Genomic DNA, 13,859 nt, shown 5'->3' on the forward strand with positions numbered 1-13,859 from the left:
ATCAAAATAAGTGATACTTTTCCTCTTTATTCTTTAAAAAAAAAAACAATTGTCCCTTTCTCTCTTTCTTTCTCCACAACCCTCAACTCTCTCCAATGTTTCTGCTTTCTCCATGTTTCTTTTCTATTTCATGTTATGGGTGTTGGGACTGGAGTTACGGATGGCTAGGAACCTGGAATCTTTCAATATGCAATTTATCTTCTTCTAGGGTTATTTTGCTTAAATACACATGCACATGTGTATTAAATACACATGTTCCATCGTTTGCCTAGCCAAGTCATATTGTAAATGGTAGCTTTCTGGGAAGGATTCTCTGAGACCTTCAATTAAACTGAATTCTATACTATGTTCCTACAATGTCACAAAAGCTTTCTTATAACATCCTATAGCATTATAGCTAACATATTCTAATGAGATTATAAATTCTACTTACTAGAGATAGGTAACTTGCTATTTACTCTTCTATCCTTAGCCTGTAAGAAAGAACCTGGAATATCCAAGCCCTACTGATGATCCCTTAACAACACCAATATAATTCTTAGCTAACAAGTTTTATGCAATTAAGTGTGCCAGGTTCTATGTTAATGACTTTGCATGTATTATCTTATATAATCTTAACAACTTACAATTGTGTACAGAGAAGAAAAAAAGTGAGAGCAGAATGTTTGGGTCCCCATTTCTAAACAAGCCCTGGAAATAGGATTTAAGTATAAGTGAATGGTAAGTAGATAATCTCAGAAACTATTCCTTGAGGAAAATAAATATTTACCTTGGGCCAGGAAAGGGAAAAAGTCCAGGAAAGAATGTGCTTTCCAGTGGGATGCTTTTGTGGGCTAGGAAAAGTGTTTCCCATCCATTTTAGGCCTCTGTGCTAAACACCAATGTGAGAACTATCTCCTCAAAGATATGGGGACTTGGGGTCAGTGGAAGGTAATATTCAGATGTGTTACTCTTCAGCCTTACAGTCTGTGTGCAGGCAGATGGTGCTGCCATAGCTCTCTGGGAAAGCACTGAGCATGTGGGCAGCAGGGTTACTATACCTCAGGAGAAAGGCTTCCGGCAGCCACTGGGTTCACACACTCCAGGTTCTATTTTTCAGTCCAAGATAGACTGGAATGTGAATATGTTTCTGTATAGTTTGACTCAAGAAGAAGCTGTTCAATGAAAATGTTTAGACATGCCTGTTAAGTAAATGAATAAACACAAGAGAAAGCAACCAGTTGAAAAAATAAAGAAGGCTATGGATATTTTTACATTAGAGATAAGATTAAGTTGGAGGAAACTCTTCTGCCCCCCTGAAGAGCATGGTCTTCTAATGCCTACAGCATGTGTACTTTTTGACTTCAGTATCTCTGCTGGGGTTTATTGCACGATATGTCAGCTTTCTTTCCCTTCATACTTCCTCTGGCAAGAGGACCCTTCTATCTTTGCTCTCTATGCTCTCTTTTAAGGTCAAATAATACTGATGTGTCTGCAGTCAAAACTTGACTTATCTTGGGAGCCACCCAGCTACTGTAGTGGTCAGCTCTTATGTACCATTCTTATATATTGGTTTTCTTGGCCTAAGGTTCATACTATAATGGCTATAGCTTACGGTAACCAGAAAGTTCTGTATTCCACTCCATGTGCTCCTTTGATCCTCTCTTCATATATACCATCTTGTTTTCATAAAGACTTCAAAATTAACATGGAAACTATCATGTAGCCAATCTATTTCCTTGATGAGGAAATGATGCACTTCTAATGCAGAGATGCCTTGGAAAATACACGTGTCAATTCAGATCTTTTGCAAAGCAAACACTTATGTCCTACAAGTCCTGGTCGGCATACCACTTAGACAATGCTTGGTTCCTATGTGAAATAAAGCCTCACATTCAGTTTATTAAATATTTGTTGAACACCTACTGTGTGCCAAATATAAAACAGTGATCCAAAAATAAGTGATATGGACATTATTTAAAGTCTAACAGGAGTAGTAGAACCCCTCAAAATGTAATGCCAGTATCTAGTGAAATGTGATTATCAGATTTAAACATAAACTTGTATGAAAACAGCTTGTATAGGATAAAACAGCCTAAAGGAAGGAGAAGAAGGCAGAAAGATCACATAAGGATGAGTTTCGTGGTACTATGATGAAAAAGAATCCAACCTGTGCAAAAGTCAGTGATGTGAGCATGAATATTTCAACCACTTAGAAAGCAAGGGTTTTGTTTGATTTAAAAGAAGGTTGGAAGACAGGCATGTTCTTCATTCTGCATTCATCTTCTCCAGCTCTATCTACAGTGTATCATGTCAGTTCTGGACAACGGGACACCACTTTTGTAGGTTGCCTTTGTGACTTGGGCTACTTCTGCACTGAGGAAGCTGGTGAATTGATGGTAGATTCTTTTCCTATGTGAGGATGCTGAACTTTATTCTACTGGTCATGGACACTTCAAACTGTACTCCACAGACTCTGTAGATTAGAGAGGCAGGATGAAACAGGGAGCAGGGGGCAGGTAAAGGCCACTGAGGTCCTCTTAGCCTCTGCTAACGCAGCTTTGCCTACTGCAGTTTTAACTTGTCACCCAGAGATGGAGTCTTCCCAGCAAAAAACACTACAAGAAGGGGAAAGACGCTGAGAGATGGCCATGTGGGTGAAAGCACTACCTCCTAAGCCTGCTGATCTTAGTTAAATCCATAAGACACACCAGGAAAGGAAAGAACTCTCTCTCTCTCTCTCTCTCTCTCTCTCTCTCTCTCTCTCTCTCTCTCTCTCTCTCTCACGCACATACACACACATGCACACACACATGCACACACACACTCACAAAAAAGTAGAGAAGAATAAAAGAAGGAAGATATTTTGTGTTAACTTTGAGCCATAGATTTTCACAGGTCATGATGCAGAAAGATCAAGTGTGATAGCATCAAAGTATAGATCACATGGATGATAAGAATAGGAAAGACCCGTGTGTTTACATGGCATGAACACTCTTGCTAAGAGGTGATGGCACTGGTGGTGGCTCTGCAGAAGGGTGGGTTCTAGGTATAATGAAGACATACAGTCAGCAGGGCTCAATAAGCCATTGGCTTCTGGGAAAGTCTAATAACGCATGCCTGTAGGGTTGTTGCAAGGGTTGTTATTATGAAATGTGTTTTAAACTGCGCCGAGTAGTGCAAATATTAATTATAAGTGTTCTTTGGGCTCTGTCATAGTTCTATTCATTCCTCGTCAGTGCTCTTGTCACAAGCCCCTCCCATGATCCATTGTAAACTGAGCTGTTCTTTTAATTGGATTTGCTGAAAGCAATAGAGAATGCCATTTGGCTAGTTCTTCTCCAGGGAATGTTGATATTCAAATCTCCAGGTCATTATTTAGAATCCTTATTTCCAACATGGGAAATTTAAAATTGGATCACATGCTAATCTTTAAAGCAAGCTCTCCTTTGCCTCCAGGATGAGCAAATATTTAAACTTGAGAAGGAGGATCTTTTTCTGAAACTCACACATGCATCCCCAAGGGGCACATAGGAATCCTGACATCTGCCCTGCATTATTAATGGTGAGGATGCTGATGAGGAAGGTGATGGCGACATGGGCCTTCTACTCATTGCATTGATCACATTTTAATAACTATTCTGTGCCAGTAAATACTCCGGGAACTCTCTATATGTTAATTACCTCTTTGAGGCATAATAATAGAGAGAATGATCATAGATTTTCTGTTAAAGAAGCTGAAGAACAAAAGCTTGAAACAGCTATCAACCTGTCACCTAACTAAGAACACACAGAATAGATATTTGATTCCAACCCATTTGACCTGGCTCCATATCGCACGCTGTCTGCTTGGAAGCAAGAAGAATCAACACTAGTGTTGGCTCACTGCTGACCTCCAAATCTCACTGAGACTAGAGGTTTATTCTCAGGCAGAAACTTTGTTCTCTCTGTGCTGTGGCCCTGTTTACCTCAGAGTGGATTTCCCTGACAACAGCCGTCAATACATTGACACAATTCTAAGCCGAGAAAGTGATGGGGCCTTACACAAGACAAACAGAATGTCACTGCCTGTCACTCTCAGAAACATGAGCTTAATTTGTCAAGCTAGCCAGGCCATTGGGAGACTGGGGCATCTTTCTAACTTCTTGTGAATGTAGACCTCAGAAAGAGAAATCTGGCAAGAGACTTGGAAGCATACATCAAGTTATTTAACTGTGAACTAAGACTCATGCACTGTTGGTACATCCAGAGTCTCAAGGGATTAATGACAGAATAAAGGCGTTTTCTCCTGAAGTTTGTAATTCTGCATCTCTGGTTCTGAAGAGGTCTATGTTATATTACTCTGTCTGATTCCTTTTTCTAGCTCATTCTTCCCTTCTACAGTATACAGAAGGCACAGAGTTCATTACATAATTCATTGTATCAGCTATGAGGAACAATAACATTCACAAGAGACTAGGAAAGAGGCAAGAACCATCATACTGATCATTCTGTGCAATTCACAAGCTCAGCTGTCATTTCAACATACAATAACCCAGTTAACTGACCAATTTTCTGGTCTAGGTAATGCTATGTTCTTTTTTTTTCTGATATGAGACATACTTAGGCATGAATACATTTTTTGCACGGTACTATTTTTATGGTCTATTCTTTCTGTCACATGTGTACCTAACGTACATACAAACAATCACACAATGGAAAAGAAATTCCAGACAATGTTGTGTCTCTTGTGAGTTTCTTCTGTAGGATGTTTTAAGGGTTTGATGTGTTAAACAAGTTTAATAAAAGTATCATAATAGTTAAAATTATACACAACATTGAGGCAACAGCCCAGCCTGGGACAAAGACTAATATGAAAAAACATTATGCTCCAGTATAAAATGCAGTACAGTTTTCAGTTAGACACTTATAATTACAGCCATAACTAACAAGCTGTGTACCACATTCTCTATCATACACTGCCACATGACTCAGCTGCTTTTGCAGCCTAGGGTTTTGGCAGTATTATTGTCCTTATTCTATAGATCAGGAAATTGTGATGAACAAGACTCAGGGAACTTGGATTTAAACAAGTAATTTGCCTTCAGAAGTCATGTCCATTGCCTGTTCCTTATGCCTGTTTGTCTATAGAATCCACCCATTCACCACACTTTTATCCTATTATTATTTCAACTACAGAGACCCAACAAACACTCTATGTTCTTGAGACACAGGACATCTTAGAGATGCGTGGACACAGCCCATTCATTTCTTGACAGGAACTTTTAACATCTATTGAGCATCCATTACACTGATGCCCTAACCAAGTAGACAGGAGAATAAGGATGAAAGAACATGAGCTTCTAGCAAAGTACAAGGTGGTTGATTGCAATGCATGCAGAAAAGCACCATGATCTTATCTTTCATCTCCATGGGAGACTGTGTGGGACCTAATCTTCTGTGGTCAGACAGAGCTTCATAAATTTCTTGAGAAAGATTCCTACTCACATACTAACATTTACTGGATTTAAGGTTTGCAATGAAACCTGTGTGTACCGTTTACCTTGTGACAAAGAAGACATGAAAGGAAATGTGATCTAGAATAGGCAGCAAACATATCATGGAGTTTGAGGGTGGATATTTAAACAAATGCCCTATTCAACATTTTTAACTTTACTGAAAGGGAAGTCAATGTCTAATAATAATAGTAATAATAATAATAATAATAATAATAATGATAATAATAAAAGAAGTAAAATTTAGTCAAGGTTTCAGGCCTGCCTTTCATGGTCCACCATAACATCTTGTGCTCTCTCTGATTGAAAGAGCCATTATAGAGGAGTAGAGGTAGCTAGCTAGGCCTAGGCTTGATGGGAAGAGAGTGGTATGAGCAGCAATGCTTGCCAGCAGCAGCAACATCTTCTGAGATGATAAAGGCCAACTGACCTGAAGACAGGGAAGCCCTAGGGGCTACTTCCCACTGCCCAGTGCTGACCTGTTGCAGTTTATACCATTTCTGTCTAACATATCCTTTTAATTAACATGTAAAGAAATGACAATTCTGTCAGCTCATGCCACGTCTCCTGCCTGCTCAGCTTGGCACACTGGGAGATGGATTTGAGAAAACTGCGATCAAAAGTTCAAAATGCTAAAATGAGAAGCATTAGTGGGTGGAACCACCATGTGTGCACTTACCAGGATCAATTTTCCACTTAGACAGCTTTTGCTCAGTTGTGCTAACTACTAACCAATCTATACTCCCTAATGGATTAAAGCGGAAAGGTCAGGAATCATAAAATCATCTACTTCCCACTCATTAATATTCAAGTGTGGGTTTCTGACCTGCCCCAGGCTCCACCACAGTCAGGATTTATTTATAACCAGGTTACAAGGAGACCAATAGTCTATGGAAACATGGATTTGTGTGTGTTTTTCAAACTGTGACTCAATGAAGAAAAACATCCACAAAGACATGATGCTTGGCAAGGGAAATGGGCCAGAAGCAGGATGAAAGCGGGGGGGGGGGGTGTGAGGGGAGACACTAACCAAGTCCCAACTTAAGGAAATGTAAAACAAACAACAAAAGCAACAAAACTCAAAATGATTCATAAGTCAGGCATGTCATATTTAGTGTAGTAGTCTCTAAAAGTTGAATGCTGTATTCTCTAAAACTTATCAAAATGTGTAATAAAAATATAAAAATTCTAAAGAAAGATAGAAAGCATTTGAGGTACATTTCTAATGAAGACATAGGAATTTAAGGGTTAGAAATACTAGGGGATTTTGAATGAGACAGGAAGTCCAGAGCTAAAGCCAGGGATCTGGAAATCGTTAGCTTTCTTACCCAGGAGGTTTTCATTGCTAGCCTTGATTTTAGATTCCTCATCACTGAAAGGGAGATAATTGTCCCCAAATAATGAATCATTACAAGGATTAAATACTTACAAAGAATAGTTTTAAATTGATTTAAACAATTTAGGCAAATTTCCTTGAATACTAACTTGTCTCAAACATTAATTTCGTAACATAATATTAAGGAAAAATACGGATGAGGATAAAGTAGGAACATAGAGTAGATGCTAGGCACTTTGCTAAGTAGCATTCTTGTTTGGAGCAAAAGCAACTAGAAATAGCAGATACTGTGCAGTGGAGCCCAGAGTTGAATGTAAAAGATGTCATCTAGCGTAAAAAGTAGCAATAACTGAATACTTGTTGTGTGACAGGTATTTTCAGTATGTAATCAAATGCTACCTGGCTCTATACTATCTATACATAGGTATGTTCATAGCAGAAGGCAATCATTGTCCGTGTTGTAAATGAATAAGCAAATATTTAGGACATTGACTAACAAGATGTAGCTAAAAAGAGAAGCACTGGACATAGACTCCCAGTAACCTGTCTGCCCTGCTTGTTTGTTAACATATAAGAAGTGAAAATTTCAAAGTTGTCTAATGCTTCTACAAAAAAAGAATTTCGTAAGAATATTAAGTAGGAAAACATTCGAAGCATAAATGCTAGTGTAGAATTCAGTCCTTTTAATCTGTCTATATAAAGCCAAGCGATACAGTCTATGCATTATACTTTATTAAATTTAAAATATGAGAGGCAGTCAACAAAAGCAGTGCTTTAATTGGAGAAAAATAATAAATAATAAAAACTGAGAAGAAACTCACAGACACATAGACTTAGAAAGTGTAAGATCAAAGGGTCTGGAGAGACCAAGTAGTTGGGAAAATACTCGTTGTGGACACATAAGGAGTCAGAGCCCCAGAATACATGTAAAAACAAAAAAGAAAAACTAAGAGCACTAATGGACCTATTGTCCCAGAGCTGGTGAGGAGGAGTTAGGGTGTATCCATGTGGGTTGCTGGGCAGCTGAACTGACACATTAAATGAAGGTTGAATGAGGGATGCTGACTCAAAAAAAAAGGTGTCCCTTGTCCTTTCTTCTCCTTCTGTATTGATCTTCACTATTTCCATTAATGCTCCGCCATGGGTGGTTGATAAATCCTCATAGAATCTTATTATTCTGTAGTTACCTAAGATATGCTAAGCACATGTAAGTGCATATAATCAAAGTTAAGCCACTTAGGCTGATAAAGCTTCTCACAAGAACCATAGAGTACCAGAGCCCAGAGTATGAGTCCCATGTATGAGAAACCTCTTTTCATGTTGAATTGTCGGTCAGAGGAGTCCAAATGACTCCATAAACTATATATGCTATTACTGAGGTGGTCCTGAGTTGCCTCTTAGAGGTTGACGCTAACCCTCTGTTGCTGAAGACAGCCCACATCTAGGACACAAGCCTCAGATGGCTCAAGTTGGTTCTAACCCAAAGCTTTCCCTACAGTATAGGTTTCTTGGTACTAGAAAACACTGTGCAAAGATGCCAAGGATAAAACTGCCCTACTCAATTGTGATACCAATGGACTACAATAATGATACCAGCATAGCTAGGTATCAAAAAAGTTTCACTCACATGTTGATGGTAAGTAACAGCTGTCTAATTAGATGTAAGGCCCAATCAGGAGGAGGGAAATTATACCTGGTACTAGAACCCTAGACAACCTCCTCAGGTTATTAACACTATGCATCGTAGAAAGGAATCTACTACCACCACTTTGGTATACCACCATTATTCTTAACTAAATTCTAAAGGTTAACCTTATATCCACAGATAAGTGTAGCTACCATCCCTCATCAAAGAATTTTCTCATTACAGCAAATGGAGATAGTCATAGAAAACCACAGCTAGATACTGCAGAGATCATCAGTTTGTGGGGAAATTAGCACCAAAAGATACATATACATTGTGGTTCCTGTATGTGGTTCACTTAACATCAAGGAAAAGAGGTGGAAAGATTGTATAAGTCAGACACGGTCTCCCCTAGAAATGGCTGAATAAACAAGACGTGAACAATAGTGGTATCATGAACAATAGTGGTATCAATAGACATGCAAATGTGGAAGGGGAAAAAAATCACATGGAGTTCCATCCATAGACAAAGAATTACAGTCAACTAATGACTGCTGTATGAGGAAGAGTTGGCTTCTTCTGAGAATGAGTTCCCTAACTGGTTATTCAATGCAATGTGATCGGCCCTAAAAGCATATATATGCAAACAACAACAACAACAAAACAGACCCAGCAGGTTATATTTATATATTTATGTACACGTATACATAAATATACATATGTATGTATTATACCATAAATAATCAAAGGAAAAGAGACTATCAATTTGGAATTGGGAACCAGGGAAGCAATTGGATGGAGGGAGTTTGGAAAGGGTAGAAGAAGGAAAGAGAAGGTGAAAAGTGATGTTATCACATTTAATAAAAAATATATGAAGATGGAAAAAATGTACAGTGATTGAAGAAGAAACCTAATGTTAATGTTTTACCTAGATACAGACATGTACCACACATACATATGAACATATATACACATATGCACAGAGAGATAACTAAAATAAAAACATTGCTGACTAAGCTCTCATTCCACATAACTGTATCTAAATCACAAGTTGTTCTTTAGCAATGGTCAGATGAGACAGTGTGCAACAAATGACTCAATTAAATGTCACAGATACCTGTAGCTCCTGGCTGGCTGCCTAAAACATCAAAGATGCCTAGAATCAATAGTAGTAGTTGATGTGTTGGACCACGAAAAGAATTGTTGCTTTATGTAAAGATGACAAGAGTTTCTTCTAAAAGTCATACTGACATAGAAAATAAATATCAAAAACATTTTTAGAAAATGGCTAGGAAAAGGGGATGATATGGAATTTCAAACTTTGGCCATGCAACTGAAGGAGTCGAGAGTAGACGTAGACCTTTCTGTGAACAGGGACATTAATGAGTCACAGGCACAATGGGAAGCAAGCAGTATAAAAACTCTATTTGATTCAATGTCACCTCAAAGCCTGCAGAATCACAGTCACAGCCCAAGGCTATCTGTGTGCACCACTCATCTGGAGTCTGACAAACATATGGATGACTGACCGCATGTTGGATCTTTTACAATTTTTACCCAAACATGTGGGATCAATATCAGAAAATAGGGGGCAGGATAATGTGCAGGGAAGCTGTCAGATTGAATGTCTATAATTGAAGTTTAGAAAAGTAACACCCAGATCTGCTATGTGACAGAAGAACTGAGAGAAGGAAATAGCCTGTGAGCCAATAAGGAAGGCAGGTGTGATTGTGATTATGAGTGATTTTCGTCCCTCTAATTGTTGTCAGGAAACCTGTGAGACATCACGAGCCAGAGGAAGGAATGACTGACATCTTGCTGATGAGTTCCTGGAGCCATGTGTCAGGAAGACCCCACCAGGGCTAATTCATTTCTGGACTGAGTGATACCGCATGTCTGGAACATAAGTGAATAGGCAACGGTTGAACCATTTGATGTGATGTCCAGGATTAGACATAAATGGTATTATCAGGAATTTAAATTAAGTTACTGGGGAGACAGGCATCCTTGATAAGTAATACATCAGAGTCATCCAGAACAGCATGCAAAACATTTTAAGTAACCCACAAAAGGAATCAAAATCAGCAAGCCTGGTAGGAGCCAAACTGGACAGGCAGAGATGTTCCCAAAGCACCTTGGCATGTACTCACCTTGGCAGACCCTAAACTAAAGCTGATGCATGTTGGATCAGACAGCCACAGAGTGCAGGACAGAAAATATCTGAACTGGTGACAGCGGGGCTGGCAAACAATCATCCTGTAGGACAGGGCAGTTCTGAATCTCAAAGAGATAAATTGTCTTTGGCATGCTTCATGTATGCTTACTGCAGTTATTTTTTTTTTAAGCTTTGGGCTTTAAAATGGCAAAATAGTTATTCTATACTTTTTTGAAAGTTTTATTATTTTTATTAAGTATACAGAGTTCTGATTGCATGTATGCCTGCAGACCCAAAGAGGGCACCAGATCTCATTATAGATGGTGGTGAGCCACCATGTGGTTGCTGGGAATTGAACTCAGGACCTTTGGAGAAGCAGACAGTGCTCTTAACCTCTGAGCCATCTCTCTAGCAGGTTTTATTATTTTTGTTGCTGCTTTCATGTTATTTGAGATGGCAGTCATTATATTGGAACATGGAGATAACTTTTTGTGTTTTGAAATCTAGTTTCACTTGTAATCCAAACTGGCCTTGAACTTGGAATCTTCCTGAAGTGCTCAGTTACAGGTCTATACCACAGTGCCTTACTCCAAAGACTCTAAATACTTCCTCATAATCTGAGATGCCAGAATCCCTGTGCAAGGCTACAAGTGATAAGCCATGCAGTTTCTATGGAGGGCTACTATGATTTTACACAAAGAACTCTAGGCTTACCCAAAGGCCATAGACGAATAGAACTAATCTCTAAAATCTCACTTCCTACATGCCTGTAAACTACCTTCAACTATATTCAAAGACTTTATATATACACACATATATGATCATCACTTAAGTCTTAAAGGGTAGTTCCATTGCTATTTTGATTTGACAAGATGAGGAAACTGAAAAACTATGAGTTGATAATTTTTTTTCCCAATCTACAGAGTTGGTATGCACAATAGAAGTTGCATTGTAAATGAAGCTCATGAACTGCCTTGCTTCAAGGTCCACTTCAGCTGTGCAGGCTGGGAGGCATTGTTCCTGTAAATGGTCAGGCATGGCAAGGCCAGATATTTTGTGTACTATGCACTCCAGAGCCATAGTCTGTGGGTCATGACAAAGGCATTGTCAGTCCAATGAATTAAGACTGGAGCTGAAAGAATTGCGGATTTCTGTCTCATTTACTGTAACCTCTGTGCTGTTGGTTTGTAGTGATTGCTTTCTCTAATTATATTGGAAAATTGGGAGTGTGGGAGTGAAAAGTACTCTAGACACTTCAACAAGAAGTGCCCTTGAACTAGGCAGTTATTGAGTTTTAATTTCCTCTGCTTTCTGTGGCTGTGCGTAAAGGAAAAAGAAACGTGGGATGATAGCGAGGCCTCAGAGAACCCCAGAGCAGGTGGAAGGTCTCTGTTCCATGACCCTCAGATGTAAAGTCACTAACTCTTTCTCCTTATTCTCTCTAAAATATGTGAAACTACAGTTGGCCTTATAGATTGTAAAATATTGAAACTCAAAGCAAAAAGACATCAAGCAGTCTTTGTATAGGTAATGCCTTACTTCTGGTTCTGATAAGTATTACATTGGCATGCCAGTAACTGATGGTGTTTAAGTATCTTTGATTTTTTTCTCAAGCCACACAATAATCTTAGTGTTGATGGTATCCTTATACTTGTCTGAGAACAACTCTGGATAAGAAATTGAGAACTGCCCCATAGCAAGACATTTCTAGAGCTCCCTCTCCCCTCTGCTTCTTGGCCAACTTTCTTCTCCATTAACCTCAGTACTTGTGTGATGATATTCAGCAAGATGCATCCTCTGCACCACGAGCCTCCCCCAATCAAAATGTAGAATGGCCTCAGGACCGGGAGTTGCGTTCTACTGCATTACAGCTCAGACTCAATCATTCTACTAAAACTAGGAACTGAGAAGAGACTGAGTGAGGGGAGACCAAACTAGAAAATGTTCTCCAGTATTTTAAATAGGGTTCCATATGTAGCTTAGTCTTGAACTCAAATCCCCCAACCTCCCAAGTTCTTGTGTTTCCTGCCACACCCAGCTTAGAAGCCATTCCATAGTGAAACTTCCTGGAGTGATCTTTAAAAAATGTGCTAATGAAAAGAAATAAAAGCCCTGGACTCCGACTCTTTTATTATATTCAGTTATTGGATAGCATGATTTTCAAGACATTCAGGTCACATGTGACTGTGAAGATTATGTCCAGATGTCCTAAAAAAATACACATTTTTTAATGTAAAAAAAAAAAAAAAACCTAAAAGCAAAATAAGCATCCAACTTAGAATAAACGTAGAATTAGGGTTATGAAGGTGTCACCATGATATTTAAACCCTTCTCATAGATTACCTTCATTTTCATGATAAGCTGAGATTTTAAGCTTGATCGGAACCTCTGTATAACACTTGCCAGTCCACCATCTCCTTCCCCAACCTGACAGAACCACTTGCTTGTAGTGAACGTTATAAGTGTCCACCCATCTTGTCATCTTCACACAGGATACTGTTGCTTCTCCCTGCCGCTGCTTTGCCTTGTCATTGAACTCAGAACACCTGGACTTTTGTACAAATTAGGAAGCTAGCTCATACATTATAAAACCATCCTGGTCACTATGCTAAAGCATAGGTAGCTTAAGACAAGACATCAACACATTCAGTGTCTGCTTAAGTCTGTTTGTCAGTTTATAAACAGCCCCTTCTTACAGCATCCGTACCTCACAAAAGTGGGTGAATAATTATTTGTTGGAGGTGTTGTTTTTAGACAGGGTCTCATAACGCAGTCTGGACTTAAACTCATTATAAAGCTGAAGATAACCTTGAACTCATAATTCTTCTGCTTTTACATCCCAAGTTCTAGGATTCTAGGCATGTATCACTATGCTCAGCTCTCTCCTTTATGTTTTTATGAGGGCTCTAATTCCATCCAAGAGAGGGGGTACACTCATAAACTACCCCTAATTCCAAAATTCATCTTTATAAGCATCTCCACAAGAGTTGGTATTTTACTATGTGAATTTGAGATGATACAATGTCAAATACTATAATATACTCTTGCAGCTTTCAACATGGATAGAATAACTTCAAAGAAAGATCTCATGTCTCCTATATAATAGATCAAGCCCTGACACATCCTTTGATTCTGAACAAGTGTGGGCCACCCTGTGCTAAAATGGCCTGTTTAACGGTTCCCACACATTGCCAAATATTGGGCCTTTTGAACACAGAATGATTTTTTTATTGTTTTGTTTTATTTTGTTTCCATTTTATCTCCATGCTA

The 13,859-nt window shown here is 38.8% G+C and overlaps 1 protein-coding gene across 1 annotated transcript in view; it reads left to right on the forward strand.

Annotated features, from left to right (window-relative positions):
• The window catches only part of Tenm4 (teneurin transmembrane protein 4), a 1,520,543-nt gene that overhangs the window by 217,237 nt on the left and 1,289,447 nt on the right, over positions 1-13,859 (forward strand). The window lies entirely within an intron of this gene.

Source organism: Arvicanthis niloticus, chromosome 1 (genome assembly GCF_011762505.2).
Source record: "Arvicanthis niloticus isolate mArvNil1 chromosome 1, mArvNil1.pat.X, whole genome shotgun sequence".
Lineage (NCBI taxonomy): Eukaryota > Metazoa > Chordata > Mammalia > Rodentia > Muridae > Arvicanthis > Arvicanthis niloticus.